The sequence below is a fragment of the Netta rufina genome (genome assembly GCF_964035555.1).
Source record: "Netta rufina genome assembly, chromosome: 3".
Classification (NCBI taxonomy): Eukaryota; Metazoa; Chordata; class Aves; order Anseriformes; family Anatidae; genus Netta; species Netta rufina.
Window position 1 is genome coordinate 108,952,666 of NC_140125.1, and position 27,092 is coordinate 108,979,757.

The following is a 27,092-nucleotide window of genomic DNA, read 5'->3' on the forward strand; positions in this document are numbered from 1 at the left end:
CTCAGGTTACTGTATTGCATGGTGAGCAGGACCTTATTTTCTCCTTCTCAGAACCTACACAAAGCTCAATTACAGGGCATGCTGATATATTTTAGATGTTGATAAACTGACAACGTTTTAAGTTAAATGAAATGATAGCACAACTCACTTGGTTTTCATAGAAGAATAAAAAGTAAAGCAACAGACGAAAAACAGAGCAGATGAGTGTTTAGAAAAATCACTATTAACTTCTGCAGCTAGATCTGTTATATGACTTCTTATAGTTCTAACTTTACCAGAGATTACCTTCACCTTTACCTTCAATTGTTTCTACAGTACAGTTACTGTAGTAACTGTATAGACCTATTTCTCTGTTCCTTTTAAAAAATTACTTCTTTTCACAGCTCCTGTGGTCTTTGATAACTGCTTCATATCAATCCCTTCTCAATACCATGTCAATCCATCTTTTGATTCAAACACTTAAATTAGTCTTTTTTTTTTTTTTTTTTGATTTGCAGTCTTGTTCACCCTTACTAATAGTTATCTTATGTTTTAATGTAATTTTGTTATTTAAGTATAAAACACAGGGTCCCATTCTATGACCTGTTGAACTCTTGATGAATGGCTGTAACTGCTGACCTCAGTAGAAAAGTATAAAGCGTGAACCCAAGGCATGTAATGATGTCTAAATAAAAATTCTAAGTATACCAAGTTACATTGAATTGTATTTTATATTCTTTCACTCTTTGGAGTTCTGAAGTTCTCACCGGCATTTGTTTGTGAAAGGGCATTTTATGAAAATGCAAGCATGAAATTAGAATAGAACAGATAGAATAAAGCATAACAAATTAGTATTGTTTCACTTTTGTCAGAGGTAGAAGGGCTTTTAAAGAATAAATTTTGTTCTTCTGAAACAATTTAAGGATATCGATTCAATCTTAACCAAGGAGCAGTTGAGTTATTCATGAACTTTATATCTTTATATCTTTCTTTTCTGCTGCTGGTGTTGACAATATGTAGTGCTTGGATGCTTAAGTTATATAAGCACCAGTGAAAATAAACAGCAATTAGAAGTGGTCAAGAATAAGACATTTGGCTATTGATCCTCTTGATTATATGTTTATTTTTTATGCAATGTTTTTCATCTCTTTTTAAAAAAAAAAAAAAAAGAAAAGAAAAAAAGAATAGCAATAAAACAAAACAGATCTTGGACACCTAGTGTTTTTCTTATCAGAATTCTTTAATCTTGAATCTTCTAGAATCAGTCTAGTAGCAAGCATCTATAATGTGTGTGTGTTATCACCTTTTTCTCTCATCACCTCTTAAACTTTGGGGATCTTGGTTCTAGAAGTACCAAATAAAATTCAGACCATATATTAACAGGCATAAAGAAACAGAGATTAAATGATCACAGATAGTTAAGAGAAAAGATTAGCTGCTGCTAAGGACTGATTTAGCAGTCACTTGGTCTTATTTAATGTGGTATCCACAATGAAGCCTACTTTTTATGAGAAATTTTAGCTAATGTCCACATTAAACCCCAAACCTGCATGATGGTTCAGAGTGTATTTAAATTTTACACCAGAATAGGCGTTCCTAGACCTGCTTGTATATTATTGTATATAAACACGTTGCCAACAACATCCAACCCTATGTATTTTCATGTATATGCAGCTGACCACTATAATATGCTGGAGATGAGATGAGTGCAGTTTGGGAGTCCCAGCCAAGAACGTTTAAGCTCATTTCAGAAGAAATGTCCTTGATTTTTCTCCCATTGACTAGGTAATAATGACCCCCAAAAGATTTTACTTTGCATTTACTGTTCATTTGTTCCGGTTGCCCAGAAAACAGACCCGATATAGTGTAGCACCTTGGGAGCCAATGGCATTAGGACAGATTATGCCAGTTGAGGAGCTGGAGTTGAAATAAATTGAGAAACCTGATTACAACTGTGCCATTGTACATGCAGAAAAGTATTTGAAGTCCTTCAATGTTTTGTCATGACCACATGTAGATATGATTTTTAATGCCTTAAACCCCCTTAATCAAGATTTTAGTTTTAAAAATTGTTATTAAACATCTTTGCCCAAAGTATATTTGATATACCACAAATGTCGCCTACATCTCAGCAAATATGCACTGTGATTAAAGGGAATAATCTCTCAAGAGAGGTTTATAATCATTTTAATTACCCTGGACTTAATAAAAGGATTTAAGGGATTTAATAAAAGGGCATTAAGAGATTGCCAAAGGGTTAAATATATATATTTTTATAAGAAAAATTGCAAAGCTTCTGTGGCTTTGAGGTGGGAAGGTGGGAAGTCTTAGTGGGAAAAGAGGAGGAGGTGAGCAAAAGTCAAGATGAGGATTAGTGTCAATTAAGCTTCCCTTTGAACCTCCTAACTTGCATATGTAGAACCTGACACAGATGAAAATATTTGCAATTTCCTGGGCCACACTGGGCCAGAGAGATTGGTACAGCTCTCTGACCTCCAGGAAACTGCAAGGGAGTGAAGAAAAGATACGAAAACAGCCAATTTCTTCTAGGTCTGTGGTAAGATATTTCAGAGCTAGTTCAGAGGAGGAGATCTGGATTAAATGAGAGTCAGTAGACTCTCAAACAGTTTGTTTGTTTTTGATCTACCTTAGATCAAAACTAAACAAATTCTCTGCCCTATTCCTCATCCTCTGCTCTTAAGTTTCAGGTTAGCACAGAATTTAGTTTATTTCTAGTCTTTTGGAATATAATAGTAGTAATTAGAGATGAGAAGATAAAAGACCAACAATCTTCAGACAGGAAATTCTATAGCACTTACAAAACAAGCCAAAATCCAATACACAAACGCCTACAATGTTGCCTCACATCATCCTTACACTGAATCAAACACAAAGCTGTATCCAGAGAGGTAAGATGGAGATCCAAATGTGGATACACGAACATAAATCAGTACAAGTTTTCTTGAAGGTTTTGTTGGCTGTAAGTAAAATGACTTGCTTAGGTTTTCCAGTTCGGGTTAACGCACATTTCATGCATTTTCCATTTCCAAACACTACAGTCTTTCAATGCTGGGCTGAATCCTTTCTCCTAGTTGTGGGTGTTCCTGTAAGCCTCAGGGGTAGACATTCTGCAGAAGCAGACACAGAGAAGTGCCTTGGGGCTTATAATGCTTATTTTCTTCTGTACACCAGAAAAGGAATAAGATAGAAACAGACACCTTGGATAATTTTATATGACCATATATAATATGCCTCTTCTTATAACCATTTCCCCTTCCCTCTGTCCCCAGAGACCACCCCTCTGGTATGCAGAGAAACCTGGTGCTGAAGTTAGCATTCAGAAATGAAATTTAAACATGAGAGAAGGCAAGAAAAGCAAATCTGTACCCCCCTTTATCGTTCAAAATACCAAGAAATCTTCAGATAAATGGGGCAGCACAACATTGTTTTAAAAATCAAGGCTAACAGCTGTTCATACATACACATGCATGTTTCTTCTTTTCTTTTTCTTTTCTTTTCTTTTCTTTTCTTTTCTTTTCTTTTCTTTTCTTTTCTTTTCTTTTCTTTTCTTTTCTTTTCTTTTCTTTTCTTTTCTTTTCTTTTCTTTTCTTTTCTTTTCTTTTCTTTTCTTTTCTTTTCTTTCCTTTCCTTTCCTTTCCTTTCCTTTCCTTTCCTTTCCTTTCCTTTCCTTTCCTTTCCTTTCCTAATGGAATGGAGTAGCAGAAGAACTTCAATATTTTAGGTAATTGGTATACTCAATCAGGTATTATAGGAGAAACTATCTAAATATGAATTTTGAGCAGGTCAGTGCAGCCACACTACCTTTGTTCTGAATTCTACACAGTTGTAATTCAAACAAACATTACTGAGCAAAATACATGTATTATTCTGTTAATGAATGAAACCTAGTCATTTTTGATGCTGCTGTTGAAAAAAAAAAAAAAAAAAAAAAAAAGATTGATTCACAGCAGAGCAATTCAAGAGGGTTGTTTCTGCTCTTGGAAGAAACAAGAAAACAAATATTTAAATAAATAAATCCCTAGACAACTAACCTGCAAAACAATTACTATTATTATTATTTTACACTGGGAGCTTCTCATAAATAGTAAAGTCAACTTATTATTTTTTTTTCTTTCTCTTTTATTCTTTCAGCTAGAAGCTTAAGGTCTTTACAGTGGAAATACAGCATACAGATTGTAAGCTTCCTGAAGAAAAAGCTGTGTCTTTTTTTTTTTTTTTACTGTGGTCAGCTGTCAGCTCCAGTAAGTTGCTGTGTCTCTAAAAAGTTCTCCAGGTGTACATTGAACAAACTCATAAATATCCAGCAATGTCTTTACATGGACACAATGAAGACTTTCAGTGGGGTTTGTGCATCATGTTCCATTTTAGCAAACCCAGGTAATGTTGTCTCTCTGAGCTGCTAGCTGAAACTGGGGCTGGGGCTCAGCGGTGGCTGATGCCCACCTAACTGTTGGCTGATGTGGTTCCACCCTCCCTGGCAGGCAAGACTTAGATTAGTTTAAATTGCTGTGCAACCGCAGCTTAAATTATCTAACCTGGGTTAGGTAACCCAAGTTAAGAACACACCTTTCTTTGTGGTATGTTTCAGCATGACTTTCATGTTGGTTTTATGTTTCCCACTAAAACAGAGATTGGTACAGAAAGTGAATGTATTCAGAGAAACACTACTGAGCTCCACCAGAGATTTAGCCTTTGGCTACAACAGGCACAGCCCTAAGTCCTGAGAAAATTCCATATACTCCCTGTGACTCATTTCTGCATACCTTGCTCAGGCAAAGCTTCCACTTAACTTAATAGGATATTTTTAAAAAGGGCCAGACTGGCAGTTACACAGGATATAGCTGTCAGATTGTCAGATCAAAAAAAGTTAGTTGGCTTTTTGGGGAGGGGTGGGAGGAGCTGCACAGTATTTTCATAGCACAGGCAGTAGAAAATGCCCCTTTTAACAATATCTTTTTTTTTTTTTTTTTTTTTTTTTTATGTGTGTGTAAAAATGCATGGGCCTTATTTTTAAGGTTTTTCATCATTCTGGTCCAGCTCATGCAATATGTTAAATACATAGGCAGTACTAAGAGCTAAAATTTTATTTCATTACAGTTAAGCACATGTGTAAATGATTTGCTGGATTGAGGCCAGAACGCTTGCTGAATCAAACTGAAATACAGCAATGTCTGTTCCTCCCCCTTAAACAAACAAGCAGTAAATGAAATACAATAAAATAACATTCCCAGAGAAATCTTGTGCTAAAGAAAGAACTGCTGCATTGCTCTATTAGTAATTTGTCTAATGTTCAGTATCTGCATTGTTCTTACAGGTGTAATGCAGTAGTAATTGGGTAAGCCTTACAATTTTATCCTCATGTTATATTGGGCATACGTTTGTAGATGAAGAAAGTAAAATGAAAATAATGTAGTAAAATGAAAATAATGTGAAAACAAAAGCAGGAAATATCATTCCAAATTGCTTGACTTAATAAACTAAGTAATGATACTGCAGTAATTACAGCACCAGTAGAACCTTGAAAAACTCTGGAATCACTTCCCCCAATGCAGGGTGTCCATCCCAGAACTTGGGCAGTGAGACACACCTCATGGAGCTACAGATGCTCATCAAGGTTATTGATTTAATGCCTATTTCTGGTATGAATGGCAAAATGAGAATAATGAGAATAATGAGAATAATGCTAGTTATTAGATATTCTGTATTAATTTTTCAAGCATGCTGAAACATATCCCATCTGTTTTCTATTCTAACTACAGCCAATCCATTATATTTTGATTTTTATTGTACTTTGTTACTAGGAGCATTATGTGCAATGTATTGACAAATAAACCAGAGTACAAGATTACAAAGACTGAAAAAGAAGGAATAACAATTGGACAACAGCAAAAGTCCTACCAAGTACCTGTGAATTGTGAACAATAAGAGCACGTAAAACAGCAGGAATCTCTTTTCATTTCATTCAGTCATAAATCAGGATGTAAACCACAGTGAGTTATTCCTCTGAGGAGGGCACTTTTTTTTGAGGAGGGACTATTTTTTGTCACCTAAATATGCAATGCAGTGCAGAGTTTACAAAACTTTCTTACATGTATATCCCCATTCCCAAAGAGAACAGTACTTTTAAAGCTTTAGGCCTTCAGTAAATCCATGATATTTGACTAGTTGCAGTGGAGTTATGAGTCCTCTTCCACATTCAGGCTTCCTTGGTATTTCAGAATGCTAAAAGCTCTGCAGAGCCTTCTACTCCTCCGCTGAAGTAGGCAGTGAAGGCAGAAGGATTGAGTGATTTGTGCAGCGCTATTGAAGACAAAGGTTTTGTGGCTTCAAAGTAGATGCTGTTGATTCCCAGACTTTCTCTCCACCTCTCCTGCTGTCTTTCATCACCAATTTTCTTACAAAGAAATTAATTAACTTAAAGTAGGGCTTAATCATGCCTTCTTCAGACAGTGACCCACCTTGTACATATTCAAGAATGCCCGATTTTGTTTGCTCTGAACTTCCTAATCCTATTTCTTTCTTCTTTTGCTTTGCAATGTTATAATTGTACTATAAACAACTAGAGCTGGGGAAATTAAGAACCAGTGATTAGAAAATTCAATACAGAATGACAAACTGAGCTTGACCCAGTTTCTACTGAAGCCTACTGATTTAGCATTTGGATCTGACAGATTATCTATGAGCTAGTAAGAGGCCCAGGGCACAGACATTAGCAGTGGCCTGTGATTGTCCCCACTGTTACATGATCAGCACGCTTTCTGGCAGGGCTTTGACTCAACTAGCGTTTCCACAGCTGTGTTCAGGCACAGCTGGGGATTAGCAGCAGCCAGGGAGCACTCCCAACAAGCAATCTGGATGTGGCCACCCTGTGCTGGAATGCGTGGGACTTAGTTTTATCAATGCAAACAGCTATGAGCAACCATATATGATGTACCACACCATGACAATTTGACTTAGGTCCAGAGACAGCCTATTGAAATTATTGTAATAAATATAACCATTAATTTTTCATGTCCAAGTGGAAAAAAAAGGTCTCTCAACTTCAGTCTTTCAATTACTTCTATAATAATCAGACCCAATTAATTCTAGATTTCTTCTAACAAAGCTTTTGTCTTTATGCCAACTAACTTAATTAATTGCAGCTCATATTCATGTGTAGTGCCCAGAAGAGTTTTTCCAAGGTCAAAGGATTTCTCCTGTTGTATTTGGCCATTTACAGGTCCCAGCTGACATACAGAGACAGGTAGGAAATCCAGCCTCCAGTTTTGCCTCTCAGCTTTGTCTCTCACCCCTACTTCAATACAGGACTCTCTTTCTCATTCTCTTTGTTTCCTTTATGCAACAAGAATGTGGCCAGTCAAGGCTGTAAAAGCTGTAACATCTCACTTCCTTTCCTCCCTGCTTTTCAGAACTGCACCTCAGATGCAAAATGCACATATAGTCAATAGATTACTTGCTGACTGAAATGTGGTGACATATGTACGGTATCTCATAATTAGCACACTTTGCATACACTGAACTTCCTTTGGGGTTCAGAACATTTCTAAGAGCATTACTACATTTTATAAATCATGATCATAAGTATTCATTGCACATACATATTGAACTCAAAAGCTCTAGCTCTCTTTTGGATTTTCATAGGACTACATATGACATATTACCCATAGAGATGTCATGGTTGGCATTTGGGAGATTTTTCTTAATTACTTCCTCCCATGCCATAGGTTAGGCTCTTGTCATCTTGCATACATACACACACTCCTGCAGAAAAAGCAAAGACACTTCCATACAGTCCTTTCTTATCACACAAGGACATTTGTTCTTTATGACACACAATTCCTGTGTTGGCACTTGGTAAGTCAACATAATTATATGAGGTTACAGATTTCTGCTGGCTAACAGATTCCCAAGAGGTTTTGAGGAAAGCGTGAATGTTTCTATGCTGTGTAATAAGAATCAATTGCTCTTAAAAGTTGTATGAGAATCCACAGGAGTCTTGTACAAGAGACATCAGTCCCAATAGACTGATTTGGTATGAAGAAAGGGCTGTGTTTTATGAAACTGTACTTTCTGAAGATTTTGTGCCTGATAGAGGACAGGAGACTCAAATATATTCCAGAAAAGTTCTGCTTATCTCTATAAACCTTCTAAAAAATCTAGGATTGCTGTCCAAATGGCTGCTGGGGTTTGTTATCTGTGTGCAATAACATAGGTGAAAGAGGAGCTCCTGACACCTGTTAAGGAACAGCTTCTCTGGGATACCATGGTTGGTAGGAAAAGACTTCAGTAAATTAATATTGGGCTTACTAGGAGAGGATGGTATTTGCACACAGAGGCTGCTGCTGTATTTTTTCCAAGTTTATGACTGTGTCCACTCCTCTTGCAAAGATTTCCTTGTTTGTGCACAGCTGTAGAGGCCTTACAAGTGGGAGAAATTCTTCATTCTGCAAGTGTATGAGGGAGTCTGCCTTTGCTTTTTCAGGCTTCTGAGTGGGAAGCTCAAGACCGCTCAGTTACTTGTCAAGAGGGACTTGAGGAGTATTAAATCCAGCCCTTTTTTCACTGCTTGTGGGAAGAAGGCTTACTTTTGATGGCAGAATCAGGCTGAAAGCGCAGTTTGGGCATAAAACAGAGAGGGCTGTCCCCATGGGGGCAGCCATGCCCAGAAGCCCCTCTGCCTCTGAGATTACTGAGATAAATACCAAAACCCAGACTCTGCCACCCAGGTCTAAAATCATGACATGAGAGACAAAACTCCTTCAGAGCCCAACAAATTTCCATTGAAATTGAACCCGTTACTTTAATGCTGTGCAATCCACCCCTTACTCCTACACTGGCCCCTCCGCCTCAGTGGCTAGTGAGGCACAACCAAAATGGAGGACCCCATATGCCTGAACGTCCAGGTACCGAGGGGAAATGTGCCTGAAGTGGGGGAGATAACACAGCCCAGTGCTGTTTTATGCTATTTTCTGTATTTTTTTTTCAGGGCATATTGTTTATCTAGGGGGCTAGGAGTGCTGGTATTGGGCCTTCTATCTCCATCAGGCCCTCTCCACGCAGGGCGCCCGCTGGATTTGCAGCCCATTGTTCAGCCGCGGTTGCCACAGAAACGGGAGCAGCTGCTGGCTGACGGGCCTTGGCTGGCAGCCCCGGGCAGCTCGGCCGCCCCGGCCGGGCCCTGCGCCCCGCCAGCCGCTCACCCTCCCGCTGCCGGCGGTGGCACGCCAGACTGTGCGGGATAATGTTTACTAACATCGGCCACATGGCTCCCTCCGTACCGCTGCTCTGCCCAAAATGTGTCAGCCCTAGTGGATTGCCAGGCAGCCGGCCAACCCGTCTGCAACGTGCTGAAAAATCTGTCAGCGGGGGCTGCTGCCCGCAATCTCATGGGGGATCCTTCTTCCCTGGGGTTGAAGTGCGCTGCGCGCCCTCCTCATGGGGCACTGTGGATTGTATACGTCTATAGACATGTATATATATGCATATGTGAATGTTTAGGGTGACTGGGCCTGACCCCACAGCCTCAGCGGAACTTGTGGGGTGGCCGTCAGGGCAGCGTGTGGTGGTTTCCTTCCCAGCACAAAGGGCTCCCGTGAATGTTGTGCTTAACACTACTGATAATGCTGGTGGGGCTCGAGTGTCCTAGTGCCGACAATATTGTTTAATGTGTACTTTTACTGGCATGTTGTTTCTCTAGCAAATTTACAGCATGAGATTACTGCTGGAGCTGACCTTTTTTCCTTCAGCCTGGGTAATGAATGTTGCTATTTAAATGCTGTGCCTCCATAGCCCATGTGCTTTAGTTTTTAAAAGAGTAGCATAGTACCCAGGGGAAGCCTTTTGTTGCCCGGCTGTGAAACCTGAATACAAACTTTCCTATTGGAGGCTGGAGAAGCAGAAAATAACAACTGAGAATAGATTTATAGGGTGTAATTTAGCTTAAATCATGTCACAGAGATAGAAAATATGGATTAGATCCTGAGCTGGTGTAAATCAATACAATTCTATGGAGCAATGATGCTTACTGTAGCCAGGAGCTGGCACTTTCCTCTTAAAATGCAGATGAACACCATCCAGCAGTAGTGAGGAGTAGTTTAAACTAAGTGAAATGGCAGAGAGGTTTCCTGATAGGCAGAGCATAATTGCTTAAATTAAAATATGCTAAATATAGCAAAGTCAGTAAAGTGCCTTGGAATCCTTAAATATGTGCAACTACTTTAGGATTTATAAAATCAGAATTGCCAACTCCAGGAATACAAGGCCATCTAAAGTAAAATGAATATATTAATGCAAAACCATGGAAAAGAGCAATATTGCCTCATTATATGCCTCATTATTGCCTCAAACACATCTTGCCCCTAGTAAGCTTAATTTATGGAAATAGTTTATGGCAAATGGATCAGAAAATCCAAAAATTATAAATACCGGTATTATTAAACTTCAGTCTCCAGTGAGATGTCATAGGAAAAAAACGTATACTCATCTTAATTCATCCTATCTATCTATGAGTAAACTGATAGAAAATTAATCTTTTTTTTTTTCATAATTACATGTATAATCAGTTATAGCAAGAAACATTCAAAAAAAAGAAATAAAAAGTTGTACTAACTTCTTTATTTTTTATTTTTTTTTAGTATTTCTATTAAGCATTTATTAAACACTTATGAAATTGGACATGAATGATGGGATATAATTATGAAAATGAAAGCCTGGACTTATTTTCACTGTCTGTCCTATACCCCTCACCCAACTCCCTTTCTCTGTTATTAGAGGGAATCTTGTTTACTGTTGTAGTTGTGGATGTGAATTAAAATATTATTTTGAATGTAGAGTCACTTGTTTATAATCTTAGTTCCATACACACAGTATTCTGCAGTGGCTCAACAGACCACTAGACAATATGATTAACACTTTGATCAAATGTAGCAAAATTTCAATGTCACTATCTGAGGTACCAAGTTCCCACTAAATATTCAAGCTGAGTCTTTCTCCCCAATAAATATGAAATAAAGCACTGTGTCTATATTTTGCAGATGGGGTCCTAAACCCCTAAAGAATAATGACTTCATTTTTAGCAGGAGGTTAATTTTCTGTGATTTCTACTAGACCACACCCAAATCACAATCAATTAAATAAATAACTTAAATACAACAAACCATCACTATACAGAAATACCCTAACTGACGCCTGGTGACCAGAACAAAGTAATGCTACATAAGGATATACCTCTAAGCTTGGATTGCAAAAACAAACAAACAAACAAACAAACAAACATTACATGCAGTATTAGCATCGTTCAGATCTGCCTTTTTAGAGCTGCAGTGATGTTTAGGTATTCATTGGATAAAAAAAAAAGTCAGAAATAAAATAAAACAACCAGTGCCATACCCCAAAAGAGTACACAGTTCACCTATCCTTTAATATTCCTGTTAGCACAACAGCAGGACTATATTGAATACAGGGATGATATTAGACACAGGTTACCAGTAATGCATCAGTACCTTAACTAACCTCTGTAGTACCTCTAAGAAACGTTCTGAATAACACAGTATAAAGTACAGTTATAAGGAAATGTGGCCTTAGTCTGTGATTTTCTTGTTTTGTTTTCCTTGCTTTTTGTTTTGTTATTTAGTAAGCTCTGATCCTAGAAGAAGCTGAACAAATAATGATGGACATATATGTTAAAGGAGCAGCCAAGAACCTCTCAGTGTAATGTGCATGCCAGGAATATTGTCAAGCCCCCACTGACACAGACTTTGATTCAGGGCATTTACAACCTAAAAAACAGAAGAGCTGTGTAATTTAACAACTTGAAATGATTGGTGTTGAACTGGTAATGTACAAGCAAATGAAGAGAATGATAAAATTTCTGTCAGGTAAAGACAGTCCCAGAAAACCTTTTCCTTTCTAGCAGAGCATTGTTTCTCTCCTTTTCACTTTCTATTTTTCTGTTTTCTTTTTGTTCAAAACCCCTAAATGCTAAAATTAAAGGACTTATACAAAATAAATAAACAAGAAAAGTTTGCATGTTTTAACTTCCCTTCCCTTCCCTTCCCTTCCCTTCCCTTCCCTTCCCTTCCCTTCCCTTCCCTTCCCTTCCCTTCCCTTCCCTTCCCTTCCCTTCCCTTCCCTTCCCTTCCCTTCCCTTCCCTTCCCTTCCCTTCCCTTCCCTTCCCTTCCCCTTTTTTCTTTTTATTTTCTTGACTCCTTTTTCTTTTTCTTTTTCTTTTTCTTTTTCTTTTTCTTTTTCTTTTTCTTTTTCTTTTTCTTTTTCTTTTTCTTTTTCTTTTTCTTTTTCTTTTTCTTTTTCTTTTTCTTTTTCTCTTTCTCTTTCTCTTTCTCTTTCTTTTTCTTTTTCTTTTTCTTTTTTCTTTTTTCTTAATTAAACATGGACATTTTCGTTAAAATCTTTGTTTTCAGTGAAAACTATTTCTATTTTCTTACTTATCATCTTGTGTGAATGTCACCAGCAGGCCTGAAACCTGTGTATCTGTTCATTAGACAAACATGAAGGCAGGTCGGCTGCTGCTAGCGCAGAGTGTCTTTAATTATAGCATATTGGTTTCCCTATTTCTGATGCATGCTCTTAACATCTCAGCTATACCACAGTGCCATAGGAACTATGATAACTCCCTTTACCCACTGCCTTCGTATTTTATCTTCCCGTGGTTCTTTGGTTTACTTATTTATTCCCATCTTTCCCAGAACAAAGCTTCTTAAAGGACTGAGAGAAAAGTAGTCTGTCTTAAGTTCCTCAAGAAGCAAGAGAGGCATGGCAGTATGTAGTGGGGTATCATGCATAGCCTTGCAACTTGCAAGATTTGCAATTATATTTAGCATTGAATAAAAGTACATTGTATAATTCCACTGTATACCTTTACATTGCTGCTTCATTTTAATGGAAATCTTTAATTGCAGGATAAAGTTAAAAATCGATGATGGAAAATTCCATTTCTTCAGCAGCTGAAATTTACAGTCTCATTGTGTTGGCAAGGGTTTGTGATGAAAGAGTTTTCTAACATATAACAACTCTTTTAAAATCAAGTTGTCAGAAATATGGTTTTGGAGTAAAAAAAATAAAATTTAGTCTTACTGTTAGATTAAACTGTGAAAAGTTTCTACTTCCTGCTCTTTATTTCCTTTTCATCCACCCAAAGTAAAATATTGAAAAAAATAATAATATTCACTTCAACACTCAATATGTTTGTCAAATTTTCATTTTCAAAGTTGCTATGCTAGATATAATTATATTTTTAAAAGAAGGAAAAAAAAAAGCATGCACAAGTATATACAAAAACAGTTGATAAGAAAACAAAAGATTTCATATAACCGAGGATAGAGTTTGGGAGGGAAAGAGATTGTCTATTTTTTGTTGCAGAAGGAAAATGAACACATTTTGCTCCATTCATAAGTCTGGCGACTGTACAGAAGTTCATATCATCCCTTTTTACTTAGGATTTTGTGCTTGGATTGGTCTCTTGACTGGGGATTTGGATTCACTGTGAGATCTCCCATGAACTGTCTGAGTGATTTTGTGTAAGTGTCAATCTTGGTGTGGGGTTTGAGGCCAAATTTAACATCCATCTGCATTGCTTGTTTGTATAAACTCCTTCAATTCAGTTTTGGAACAATCCAACTAATACTTCTGGCAGGCTGGTGGTATCCCAACTCTGCAGCCCATCCTCCTGCCCATGCTTCCTGCTGTTTCTGAGACCGTCTGTGATATGGTGTAGATATGGCTACAGTCTTTTAGATTGCTCCGTAGAACAAGTTTAATAAATTTTCAACCTTCCACTTTTTTGTCTCTCTGTGGAGGAGGGCTGTACAGCAAAGATGTAGTATGTGGGATTATGACACATGCTTTCCTAGGCACAGTGGCCTCAATCTCTAGTTACAAGAGGAGGGATGGCAGTATGGCCTGTGTCGTATCATATCAACTTGAGTATGAAACATAAGCTGCATCAGTGGACATCAGTTGGCATGGCTGGAGAGGATCTTGGGACCATAACAAAAAGAGGAATCCTACTTTAGCCTGTTGCCATTCTTCACTTCTGCCATTTTCCTAGCCAGAAGCCTGAGCTGCTTTGCTTCAAAGCAGCATCCCCCACTGTAAAATTTACAGTAAAAAAAATCTATTCATTAGCCACAAACCATGCAATGGTATCTTCATTACTATTCTTAATTGCAGTAGGTAGGAAAAAACTGAATGCAAGCTATAATAATGCCTCCATTTTTTATCATGCCACCATATCGCCCATGCTTTAGGTCTCCATGCTCTAGACTGCTGAGTGCACAATAACATTCAGGTGAGGGGTTCTAGATGAACTACTTTCAGCACCCACCTGAAATGCCACCATATGTGTAGTTAGGAAAGCTGTTTTGAAACTGGACTCATTTCAACATAAATTAATTTGGATATTTGACTTGGCAAAGAAGGATACGAAGCATGCGCAGTTTCAAATGTTAACATGCACCTGGATATAAAACGTATTTTGACAATGCAGTAAAAAGAAATTCAGAAATTTTAGTCAGAATGGTTCTGAGAAAACACAATAGCTCCATTTTTTTTTTTAAAAAATATGCCTATATTATGAAAAAAATATTATTTCAAATAGAGACCAATATACTGTGTAAAACTGGGCGGCATTGTATTCTTTGTGTTAATAGAAAGAAACCAGCACAGGGAAAAAGCTGTCATGGTAATTTGTGAAAAAATGTGGGTTAACTAACCTTGAAGCAGAACCTTTTAAAAATCATCTCTTTAATGCTGCTCCTTAGAGCAAACGTTCCTTTCTGGAAAAAAAAGAAAAAAAGAAAAAAAAAAAAGGCAGAAGATGGGTTCATAATGTTTTTGTTTTGAATAGAGCCAAAACCTGCCTGGCTACTTTTAACCGTATCAGAGTAAACACTTCATACATGAAAAACAGGCTTAAAATAATTCCAATATGTATTTGGAGCTAGAACAGTTGATCTGTGCTGCTTAGAGGAGTTCAGCTGTAAGGTGAACTTTTAGAACAGTCATTAGAAAATAAATTGCTGAGGTTCTTTTGTTCTATGCCAGAGAATAAAATTCCCCTCTTTTTTTTTTTTTTTTTTTTTTTCCCCTCTGTGATAGGTGTAACTTCAGTGGTGCAAGAAGAATGCTGTTAACCTCTGCAAAAATCCTTCTATGTAGGGGCCGGATAGTCTTGTAAAAATGTAGCCTTAAAAAGCATAGTATAGAGCCATGCTGCTCTGGAAGCAGAGCAGGCACCAGATGGTGACCCCCGTTTCATGTTCTGGTTCTGTGCCCTTGCTCCATGAAGATTAAGCTGCAATGGGCTTTCTGCTGGAAGACTTTATGTCCCACACCTGCAGCAGCTCCAGGAGGCAAGCTGATGCAGGAGGATGGAAGCCAAAGAGACTTTTGCTCCATGCCTCTTACCTGCTACCAAACTGACAGAATGGCCGTCAACATATACCTCCTCATATACACTCCAGTATTGTCCAGCAGTTGTGTAACAGAGCTTGTTTGGTCTCGATACGCCTTTTACGATCACTTCACACAATAACTACTGAGACTTGTGTTTGTACAATTGATTACCCTTGTATAGACCTTGTTAAAAGACTTGTGTAATTCCAATTCTATTCTATTCTATTCTGTTCTGTTCTGTTCTTTCTTACACCATGTCTATCAGTGGTGTCTGTTGCTTATTTTACTGTAACATTTTTTCCTTGCACAAAAGAAAAAGAGACATTTCCATTCCTTGCCTTCCCCCCAGATTCCTCCATGTGAAAGAATGAAATTAAAAAAGGCTGCCTGTGGTAGTTTCACCAGGACTGCAAGAAGCCTGAATATGACTGAGCTCATAAGTTCACCTTGTGAGACTTCAGATTTAGCTTTGACACATGGATGAAGGAGTATTTTATAATAACAATAACAACAACAGTGACAATTATAATATATAGTATAAAATGATATAATGTTATTTTTACTGCAGAAGGTAGTAAAACCTTCAAACTGCATATATAAAGTGAATTTCCCTCATTTTCCCTTTGCACAGAACTACTAAAACCACCAAATGTGGTGTTTATGCTTTTTTTCTTTTTTTTTTTTCTTTTTTATTCTTTTGCTTCTAGCATAAAACTTCCTGCAGAAACTTCTGAAGGAATATTTCTCTTTTGATACAAAGCATTTGAAATCCTGATGTAAGCCTAACAGGTGAACCAATGCTTGTAAGCCCTTGGTCTTTTAAGAGAAGCTTCTTCATCAGTGTTTGAGTCTCTGGTGAATAGCTCACTGCAGCTCTGTTTATATAGACATATGGTGTGAAGAACACTAATACAGTTGTCTGTGCACAACTGTAACAAACAATCTGCTTATTGTGTATTTTTTAGGCAACACTTCATGCTGTCTAACAGGTGGCCCCAAGTTACAATAGGCACACTGTCGGGGTAGAACAAACCCCGTTTACACAAGAGTCTTGACTGGAGATAGTGACTAAGGCAGCCTGCAAAATCAACCTTAGAACATGGTTGTTTAAAACGTTTAAATGCCATGAACCTCCAATGAATATGAGCCTTGCCTTTCACCTCCTCCTGTTGCACTCAATCTATCTCCAGGCCAGTAGAGTTAATTCCTCCCAATGACTGAATGCCAAGCAACATTTAAAAATCTTGCACATATTATGAGTCTCAAGTTGGTGGATATAATACCATATGATATATATAAAAATTGAAGCCGTGTTCTTTTTTTTTTTTTTTTGTTCTTTTTTTTAAATAAATCAATCACATTTTATTACAGGCTTTCAGTTAGGACCATGATTTCACCTGTAATCTCAGTGTTTGTAAGTGTGTGCACACTATGCATGCATAGGAGCATTTTTGTATTATTGTAGCATAATGTTTGTTCATGTTCACTGCAAAGAGGGTAAGGTGAATTCGGCTTTGTCTGTAGAGATAAACTTCTGTTACATACCTCATTACATTCTCCTTTGTGATCTTCCCCCCAGAAATTTCCTCACCATTCTTTTATTTTTTTTTCTTGCTGAAGCTTTCTTCTTGGATATTCAATCCTGCAGCATTATGTTTTCACTTGTTCTGCAGGAAGCTGATATTTATAGATTAAAAAAAAAAAAAAGAAGAAAAAAAAAGAGAAAGAATACATATATCTATTCAGTGGAATTCCCCTAGCAGATAAGGAGATTCATAGGATAAATCTTTACAGTTCCTGGGGCTCTGTTTTTATCATAGTACTTGATTCAGATCTCATTGACCTTCATTGATTTTATAGAGGTGGATCAGGTCTCATGTGAAAACAAATGTTAGGGGGATGGAAATGGGCAGTCCTATCAATGCAGTAAAGCTGAGGCACAAATGATTGTATCTGCATAGGAAATTGGGCAATAATTTACACAATATGCGCAAAGGAACTGATATTCCATGATCCATCTCTATTAATTTCATATATATATATATTTATATACCAAGCTAATATTTTAGGGTCTCTCAGCAGCCCGTGGTGAGAGATGATCGTCCCCAGAAGACAATTCATCTTGGACCAAGGCAGGTGTCTGAGACAGCTGTGAGAAATCTCTCCCTTAACAAGGAATTCCAGGATGAATAATGCCTAAGTGGTTACAGTAAGACAAAACAAATCCCACCCATTTCAATTGGATGTATGAAAATAATAATAAGCATTTGTATAAGCATATTTGTGGGATGGTGTTTTCCCTCAAAAGGTGTTTTTCTTCAGTTCTTCAAGGTGCTCAGTGCTTCTTGAATTATTTGAGTTCAGCAAGACTTGACAGTGCTAATTATTTCATGGAAGGAATGAAGCATCTTGATAGCCTTGAATAATCAAAAATTATTCAGTCGAGATTTGGATGGGTTTCACCCTTAAGGGCTTTGGTGAGATACTGGCTTTTAATTTATGATGATCAATTTCAAAGGTTACTTGCCCATTCCTTTTTCCTTTTTTTTTTTTTTTTTTTTTTTTTTTTCATCTCACTCCCATTCCTTTGGAAAGTGTGGGAGCATTTTGAATCATACGTGTATTTTCTCATCAGGTAATATCTAGATGAGATTAGATAGAGCCTGACCCAAAACTCACAAAGTCAGTGGAAAACTGAAAGATTTCAGAGGTATTTGGGTGAGGCTACTACTGCACTGATTTGTGAGGATGCCTTGTTTAATTTAATAGAAGAGTTACCTTACACACCATGCCTGGAGCACTGCAAGTCACTTGCTGTGAAACTCTGAATTAACCTAACTCTATTGAATAACACTGTACGCACTCATGGATGTAGGACACAAAATTAGTTGAATCTGCATTAGTGATGAGATCTTGAACTTTTATAAACTGCAGGTAATTTAGGAATAAGATTTTGCAGTCAAAACCAAGAGCAAGACTCCATTTGTTTATCTTATACTGACTCAATTTTTAAGATATTCACGATGAATGATATCTAGAGTGGTGGAGAAAAATGGAAAATGAAACCGTAAAAAGGAGTGTTCTAACATTACGGGTGTATGAATGCATTTCCAGAACCAAGACAGACTTTCTAAACACTAGTATTTTTGCGTGTGATTAGATCCTAATTTCATCCAGTCCAGGATCTTTTCTTCAGCATTAGGTTTGACTAAGTGATCTTGGAGGTCTTTTTCCAACCTTAATGATTCTATGATTAGCCAGTATCAGATAAAGATGTAAACAGAATTTGCCCAATATTATATCTTCTCCTTGTCTCTAACAGTTTGAGATTGGCTTCCAATATGAAATTAAATGGCCTCTCCAATATTTTTGAAATCAATATATATACATAAATGTAACTATTAATATCCACATATAGAAATGCAATCTCTATCTACCTATAGCTGTATGCAGATCATCCTGGTAAGCACAGTTCTCTAATGCATACAATACTGCTCTTTGATTTCTTTTCACCATGAAAGGAAAAGCAATAAATGCATGTAAGAATCAATTCTTCCATTCTTGTTCCATCTATACTATCAATGGAACTGCTGGTATAGTGAACTATCCAGTGCTAGAGCCATGGCCCAGGTGCTGGAATTCAATCAGTTACTCTGTTAAAAAACAGGCCTTGACACTAATTTGGTTGGCACTAATTAACAGAAATTATTAATTCAGAAAAAATGAAAGTGTTTTTCACAGCCACATATGTTTCAGAATAGGGGACAAGACTGCAAAGCTGACTGATGTCCACAGAAAACAGTACTAGCACTTTCCTCTGTTTAGGAGCAAGTGTTAAGCTCAGGTACCTCCACAATTTAATACATGAAGGAGGTGACAGAGGTGAGTAGGGAGAAAGCAGAGCCTTAAAATTAGGGCTTGTGTTGGACATCATACATTGTGTTGTTAAAAATTGTAATTTAAATATGCTCCATGTGTTTAGTACATTTCAAGATAAAACTTTTTCTTCTGTAACTACAAATTACAGAAATTCATCAAATAGATCATTGCAGAAGAGGCAACAGAGATGCAACAGGAGTGCATGCATCAGAAAAGAAACCAAACTGATATCAATCAACATGTAGAACAGTTTTCTAAGAAAAACAGTAGAATTTCAGTTCTTGGATGTATCTGGGCATAAACAAAATTTGAAGTTGAATTGACATTTTAGTACCCATTGAATGTCTTCAAGCTTGCTTTGTATTGACATGTTACTTGAACTTACATTGTAAATGCTTGGTAAACCCAAGTAAGTAGCAGGTTATCCACTGGAGAGAAGCAGATGCCTTTTGAGTCTTCCAAAGCAGACTGTCTGCGTGCTTTTTTATTAACCTCTAGAGCATCATGCTCAGATAACAATGGTGAACGCTGGTCCTTAGTGAATACAGTTCTGTGCTCTGTAAAATCCCTGTACCCTCTTACTGCTGAAAAGAAAAGAAATGGAAACAGAAATAAAACCCTTCTCTTCTTACTGCTGTGTCTGACAGCTGCATAAGACAATTGTTATTTGGAGGAGAATTGATACTAAACTCAAAAAGTTTTTAGATGGTGTAAGCTCAATGTCTCTGCCTTATGTTTGAGGAAGAACGGTGCACCTGAGGCACTTCTGAGTCTGGACATCTGCTTTACAGTACGTTACATTCATAATAGCTCAGTCTAGCAGGGGTCACAAGCTCCTCAATTTCTTCTAGTGCCTCAGGGCTATCATTTGTAAAGTTTTCCAACTAATTACCATTTAATAGTTACACCAAAAGGCCTTTTTATAAACATATGTATGTGTATATATAGAAAAAACAATGTATGTATATATTCTTATTGAGTCTTCTGTTTACTTTTAAAATACAAAATAGTGGGAACAGCATTTTTTTTCCGCCACTCTGAATAAGAAAGTCAGTGTCAGCAGTTACTGTCCTTTCTGCCCTTGGGGGAATTCCCTGTCTTTTAGAATGAACTGAGCTGCAATAAAATTAACACTCTCTTCCTTTTACAGGCTTGACAATACCACCTAATGTCCTTAAAATAAGTTTTGCATTCTAGAATACGTGCTTTAATTTAGCTTCTGAAAGAAGCTTTTTTGCCTGTACTTAGGAAATCAATCAATTCAAGTAAACAAGTAATCAATTCAATCAATTCAAGTTATTTTAGAATATATCTCATTGTAACAGATAGTATGAACCTATGAGTCTCTCTTATTCTGGTCTAATTGCAAAATACCTTAAATTTTGCCTCGCTTCTTGGCCTTTATTATGATTAACATAGCTGGAATATTGTTCTGGTGTTTTCAAGACCATGTCATTTTCCACAGTCAGACAGAAATTTTAAAAGATAAATTAATAGGTATAACCTGTACAGTTAGAACCACATGCTTTGTGGAGGGATGGAAGTAAGATAAAGATGGGTGCTGTGCCTTTGCAGTAGCCCCATCCCTGCATAAGCTGCGCTATATGTATAATCTTCGTAAAGATAATAAGAAATATACATTGGCAATATTACCCAAATTGAGTGACTATTAAAATACATATGGAACCTGAATGGTGGGGTTGAAGGTGTCTGCACAGTGATGGGGTTTTATCACATATCAAATAGAGATATATTCTAAAAAATAGAGGGTATTTTGAGCAAGTTTGCTGATGACACCAAACTTGGAGGAGTTGTGGACTCAAATGAGGGCGTAAAGGCCTTACAGAGGGATCTGGACAGGTTGGAGAGCTGGGCGATCACCAACCGCATGAAGTTCAATAAGAGCAAGTGCCGGGTCCTGCACCTGGGACGGGGAAACCCTGGCTGCATGTACAGACTGGGCGATGAGACGCTGGAGAGCAGCCTGGAAGAGAGGGATCTGGGGGTCGTGGTAGACAGCAAGTTGAATATGAGCCAGCAGTGTGCCCTGGCAGCCAGGAGGGCCAACCGTGTCCTGGGGTGCATCAAGCACGGCATCGCTAGTAGGTCAAGGGAGGTGATTGTCCCGCTCTACTCTGCGCTGGTGCGGCCTCACCTCGAGTACTGTGTGCAGTTCTGGGCACCACAGTATAAAAAGGACATGAAACTGTTGGAAAGTGTCCAGAGGAGGGCTACGAAGATGGTGAAAGGCCTGGAGGGGAAGACGTACGAGGAACGGCTGAGGTCACTGGGCCTGTTCAGCCTGGAGAAGAGGAGGCTGAGGGGAGACCTCATCACAGTCTACAACTTCCTCGTAAGGGGGTGTCGAGAGGCAGGAGACCTTTTCTCCATTAACACTAGTGACAGGACCCGCGGGAACGGGGTTAAGCTGAGGCAGGGGAAATTTAGGCTGGATGTCAGGAGGGGGTTCTTCACAGAGAGGGTGGTTGCACACTGGAACAGGCTCCCCAGGGAAGTGGTCACTGCACCGAGCCTGTCTGAATTTAAGAAGAGATTGGACTGTGCACTTAGTCACATGGTCTGAACTTTTGGGTAGACCTGTGCGGTGTCAAGAGTTGGACTTGATGATCCTTAAGGGTCCCTTCCAACTCAGGATATTCTATGATTCTATGATAAATAGGAGCGTGCTCTGTCCTGCCTAATACTGATAGGTACGGGAATTCCCAGTCCCCACCAAAAGTCAATACAGGTAAGAGCTGCTGTGCCCATCTCAGATAGATTTTTCATGGACAGACTAGACTGGCTCTGTGGTTATACTATTCAAACAACAGCTGTTCCTACTCTTATTTATTTATTTATTTTGTTTATTTGGGTGGTGAGCCCCATCATTCTTTTCTATGCCTGGGTGCAATACCATCAGTCTATATGTCACTCTGTGTCTGCTTTCACTTCATTCTTTTCTCGCCCTGCATACTATTTTCATCACTTTTATTTTCCTGATCTTTTATTTTTATTTTCTCTCTCCCTCCTATGCCTCTGCTTTTTTCTCCACATCTTTTTTTTTTTTTTTTTCCTGTTCCATGTTCCTTGCTACCTTTCCATATATTTTTCCTATATATTTGCTCTAAAAAGGCCACCTAAGGTTGCACTGCCGTCGTACAGTCTCCCTGGCTTACCTTGGAACGAGACAATATTTTCCCTGTGCTCTGAGGTCTGTGGTTCAAACACTCTCCCTTTTGCCCACCTCGTGGGGTGAGAACCGCTCTGTGCGTAGCAGACTATTTCTCCCTTGAGTATTATGCTACTGTGTGATCTTCTGAGAAGTCTAACACTGGATGCAGTCAAAGAGAATGATAACATTTATTAAAAATGGTTTCAAAGGCAGAAATCATGTATCATGGAAACATGCTATAAAAATGAAACATACAGAAATCATATTAATAAAAAGGCTCTTTTAGGATGTTGTATGTAGTCCTGGAAACATGGTTATGGAGGAAGATGATCTAAACCATAGAAACACCCATTCTTAGAAATCACAGCTGGCCTTCTTCCTCAGGAGCTGACTGTATTAGAAGGAGACCAAGAACAAATTCCCAGATCTTCACCTTCCCAGCTATTTCCTTCCATAGGATTATCATCTTTATCAGTTTACTGGGGTCAATCATTCCTGTCCTATACTCATCAATAGTATATGCCCTCTTTTAGCAGCTAGAGGTTTTGTATGCCCTTCACCAATTTCTCAATATGTGTGGTGTAAAATCTCAGATACTCAGATACTACTCCTGCCTTTGGCTATTCACAAGTAGATGTTATTAGCAAACTTTGCTCTTTTCCACCCATGCTGTGCAGCACCCTGTGCAGCAGTGGTTGATTTAATGACTCCTCACACCCTGGAGCCAGCTGCGTTTTCATTGCTCTGTATGTTATCTGATTGTTGGACACCTTGGGATCCTCTATGATCACAGACACCTTATAAATAACGTAGCAGTCGTGTTAAACCTCCACCTAAGTATGCGGGAGCAAAACGTAGTAAATATTCAAGAAACACGAGTTAGCAGCAAGGCATCTATTTTTCATCTTTGTGAGAATGGTAAAATGGTAACCTCTGTGTGTAAGAGACTGAATTAATACCTAGCTATCTGCTGGTAATTTTTTAAGGCAAGTTATTGCTGTATGTTCTCCTCTTTTTCTCCTTGTTTTTGAGAAACATTCACTAGATTCTTTGCCCTCCTCCGCCCCCCCCCCCCCCCCCCTTTTTTTTTTGTTAAATACCTTGATAGGCTGCTGGTAATCTACCACTAATCCTTTCTCCTCAGTACATGCATAAAGAAATAAAAGATGCCAGTTTGTGGCTTAGCTGCATTCAGGAAAACTTCCGTATTGCTGCCAAGAACTGCCATCTGCCACCTACAAGCGCAGGTGCCAGGGAGTCTCCTCTGCACACAAAGCATAATAATATAACACAAAGGACCAATGTGCACTAATAATTGCTAAACACACAGAAAGAGGGGCCAGAACATTTTTATGAAAGTTTACTTAGTCTGTGGAGATTTGCATACAGATGGCTAGGTCAGGGTGCTGTGTATGCCGCCTGGGCCACTGTGGGGTAGGGCTGCCTTCAAGCAGCCTTTATAAGCACACACGGCTTTTACTATAGCATAGTGTTGTGGAGAGACCTCATTCTGCACACACTGAATAGTCATTCAAGTAGCTTGCTTTGAAATGAGAAAAGACCTTGGATAGGGGGGAAAAAAAGCAAATTCTTTTCTTTGTGAGACAGAGGAGGAGTGTTGGGAAAGAGGCCAGAGGACTTAAAGAATGTGGGTTAGCAACCAGGAATTAGAGGAAAGTTTCTGTGGAGACACACAATTAGATATGTGGCATTCACCCCTCTCCTTCTAGTGGGCAACAAGAGCAAGCACATTTCAAAGGGTTCATCATCTGCATGAAACAAGGATAGGGGGAAGAAAAAGCACCCTAATTTTTAAAGTATAAAGAAAAGTGTAACTGTCTTAAAATAAAACAAACCCAAAGGTTAAGCAGCAAGAAATTTCCCTTCAACTAAGAGTGTGAAGACACAAACCCTGAATTTAGTTGATTTGCTTTCTGTGTGTACGGAGCTCAAAGTGTATGTGTGTGCATACAAACACATGTGGAGGTGCCTACTAATATACTTAGATATTTTAAATGAAAACATTGCTATAAGACTTTGTCATGAGTTTATGGAACATACTTTTTTTTTTTTTTTTTTCTTTTTATAGAAAAAAAACTTATTGACCACAAAATCAAGAAGGATACTACCTTGTGTAGATTACTTATGGCAGGTGTCAGTATTTAGTTACACTGTAGTAGGTTCCTTTAGAAACATTGCATGTGAAAAGAGGGTGATCTTCAAAGCTGCTCACCTTCATAAATTTTCAAGTAAGCTTAACTATCACTTTTGCCTTTGAAACAGTTTGCTAGCCTAGGTATGCCTAGGTTCATTTTTTGTCCTTGTAGTTTGCATCCTGGAGATTACATCAATACCTGTGAATCAGTTCCTGAAAGAACTGAAAGAAAGGAGGATTAGTGGTCTATGCCTTTCACATGTTTTACAGAAAAACAAAACAAACAAAAACTATTCATCCCTTTCCTGTTTCTTATCAGTTTCTTGAGGAAACTGTAAGTATTGTGCCCAGCTTATCTCATTGCATCTCTTCATGCTTTTTATTGATCCTTTTAGAAAATTGTAATACAGCTCCAAAAGATACTACAATTAGCTTGGTGTGTATAGAGGAAAAAATATCACACAATCTTACATTTTCAAAACTCTGTATAGATTAATGAAGTAGAGAATTTGAGCACTTTGTGATTAAAGGAGTCAAATACCTTGCAAAAGCTCTGTGAGGTAAAAATATATAAAAGATGATTTAGCAGAAAAGAGCAACAGATATAGGTTTGCCCAAGGTCACAGAGGAAGTCTAGGAGAGGTAAGAATTGAATCCCAGTCCTCCGAGTACCAAGGCAATTCCGTATCCATTATCATTCATCCTACTTTGAGACTGCTAATTGATTTTGACTGCTTAGCATGAGCTCTTTAAAGGGGCCTGATTTTCAGGGCTGTTTGTCTCCTGCAGAATGTGGGGCTGAGGTCTGGGGCAGGATGAAAAGGGCAGGAGCAGAGAGGCTTTTCAAGACTTGTGATTACTGCAGGGGTGGGTGCTTGGTTCCTGCCTGCCCTTATGCTCACCTTATAGTAGCATGGGTTTCGTTAGCCTTTACACTGCACCAGCTTCTCCAGGAGCAAAGCACGGAGTTGGAGCGATCATTTCTTCCACTACTGCTTCAGTAGCAAGAAGCCTGAGATGTGCATTGCTGCCCCCAACACTTTTTTTCCACAAGGCTTCCTTCCTTTAGACTTCCAAAAACTAGCAATAATGGAAACAGTAATGATACCTGGGAGTGCAGGGAGGAGGGGGAGACTTTTCTGCCTCAGTTTGTCTCAGATTTTGTAGTTCTGAGAAGGATTCCCTTGGTTACTGTGTTACTCTGTCCATCTTTTAAAATCAATAACTCATCCATCACTTACATAAAACTGCAACGTTGAAAGTTGAGATAAATCTGAAATATTTTCATGTACCAACATGTACCAACAATACTTTTATTTTCTTATTTGCCTGGTATAGGGGGTTTTCATTTGACCAGCACTTCATGACACTGTGCTTTCGTAAGCCATTGTGGCTGCCTAGCAAGTCATATCCCAAGCAAACTCCACCTCTCGCCTCTCGGCACTGGAATTTCCCTTTCATGATGCTTCATGTACAATTAGGGTGTAGAGGTAGATCCAGCAGACGGAGAGTAACCAAGTGGGAGGTCTCCAATAACTCAGCAGCAATCTGCAGCTGCTCACCAGGTATGTGCTAGCAGCTGATTCAGGACCTAACACAGTGGATACCAACCTGGACCCTGAATGACACCATTACTTTGACCTTTTCTTCAAAATCCTGGCTAGAACAAGGATGTATGCAATAGCAGAGATCTTTTGGGGAGTCAAATACCTGAATGACTGCATGACTATGGGAGAACGCAATAGCAGCTTTTTTTTTTTTTTTTTTTTTTTTTTTTTTATAATGCATTTCATAAGCCTTCTGGGCAAATTAGGAAAAAAATAATAAGTTAGCAGTGGATGGAATCCAGGTTCCTAAATACCAAACACTGCAAAATTTCCATATAAATTATCCCTTCAGGAGCTGGGTTTTACTTTGAATGCCTTCTTGGTCTATGAGGTCTGAAATTATGCCAGTCTGAGGGAGTTCCAGATATTTTCCATAAAAGCTGCTTTCCAAAATCTTTCAAAGCAATCACAGGATCTCCAAGAATGTCCTAACCATGTCCTTCTGGGCACACCCCATAGTGGGATCATCTGAGTTACTTCGGTCCACTGTAATGTCTTAAGCAAGCATCACAGAGCTAATGTGGAAATTATTTTAAAGAAAATGCTTATCTTAAGTGATTAGATGCTGTAACAAATGTAAGACTTACTTCCCCCCAAAATTCTATGTCACTGGTGAAATCTAGAATCAGTAGCTAAACTTAGAGCTTGAAAATTAAATGACTGAAATTGAAATGAAATGAAAGCTTCTGCTCAATGTCTCTAAGTGAAACCTTGACCACACTCTAAGCCATAAGAACATCACTGACTGATGCAACATCAGAATTCATTTTTTCTGTGGTTTATTCTCTTTCTCTATAGCAAAAATAACTAAATAACGTTTTTTTTTTTTTTTTTTTTTTACTTTGGTATAAATGCATTAGCATTTAT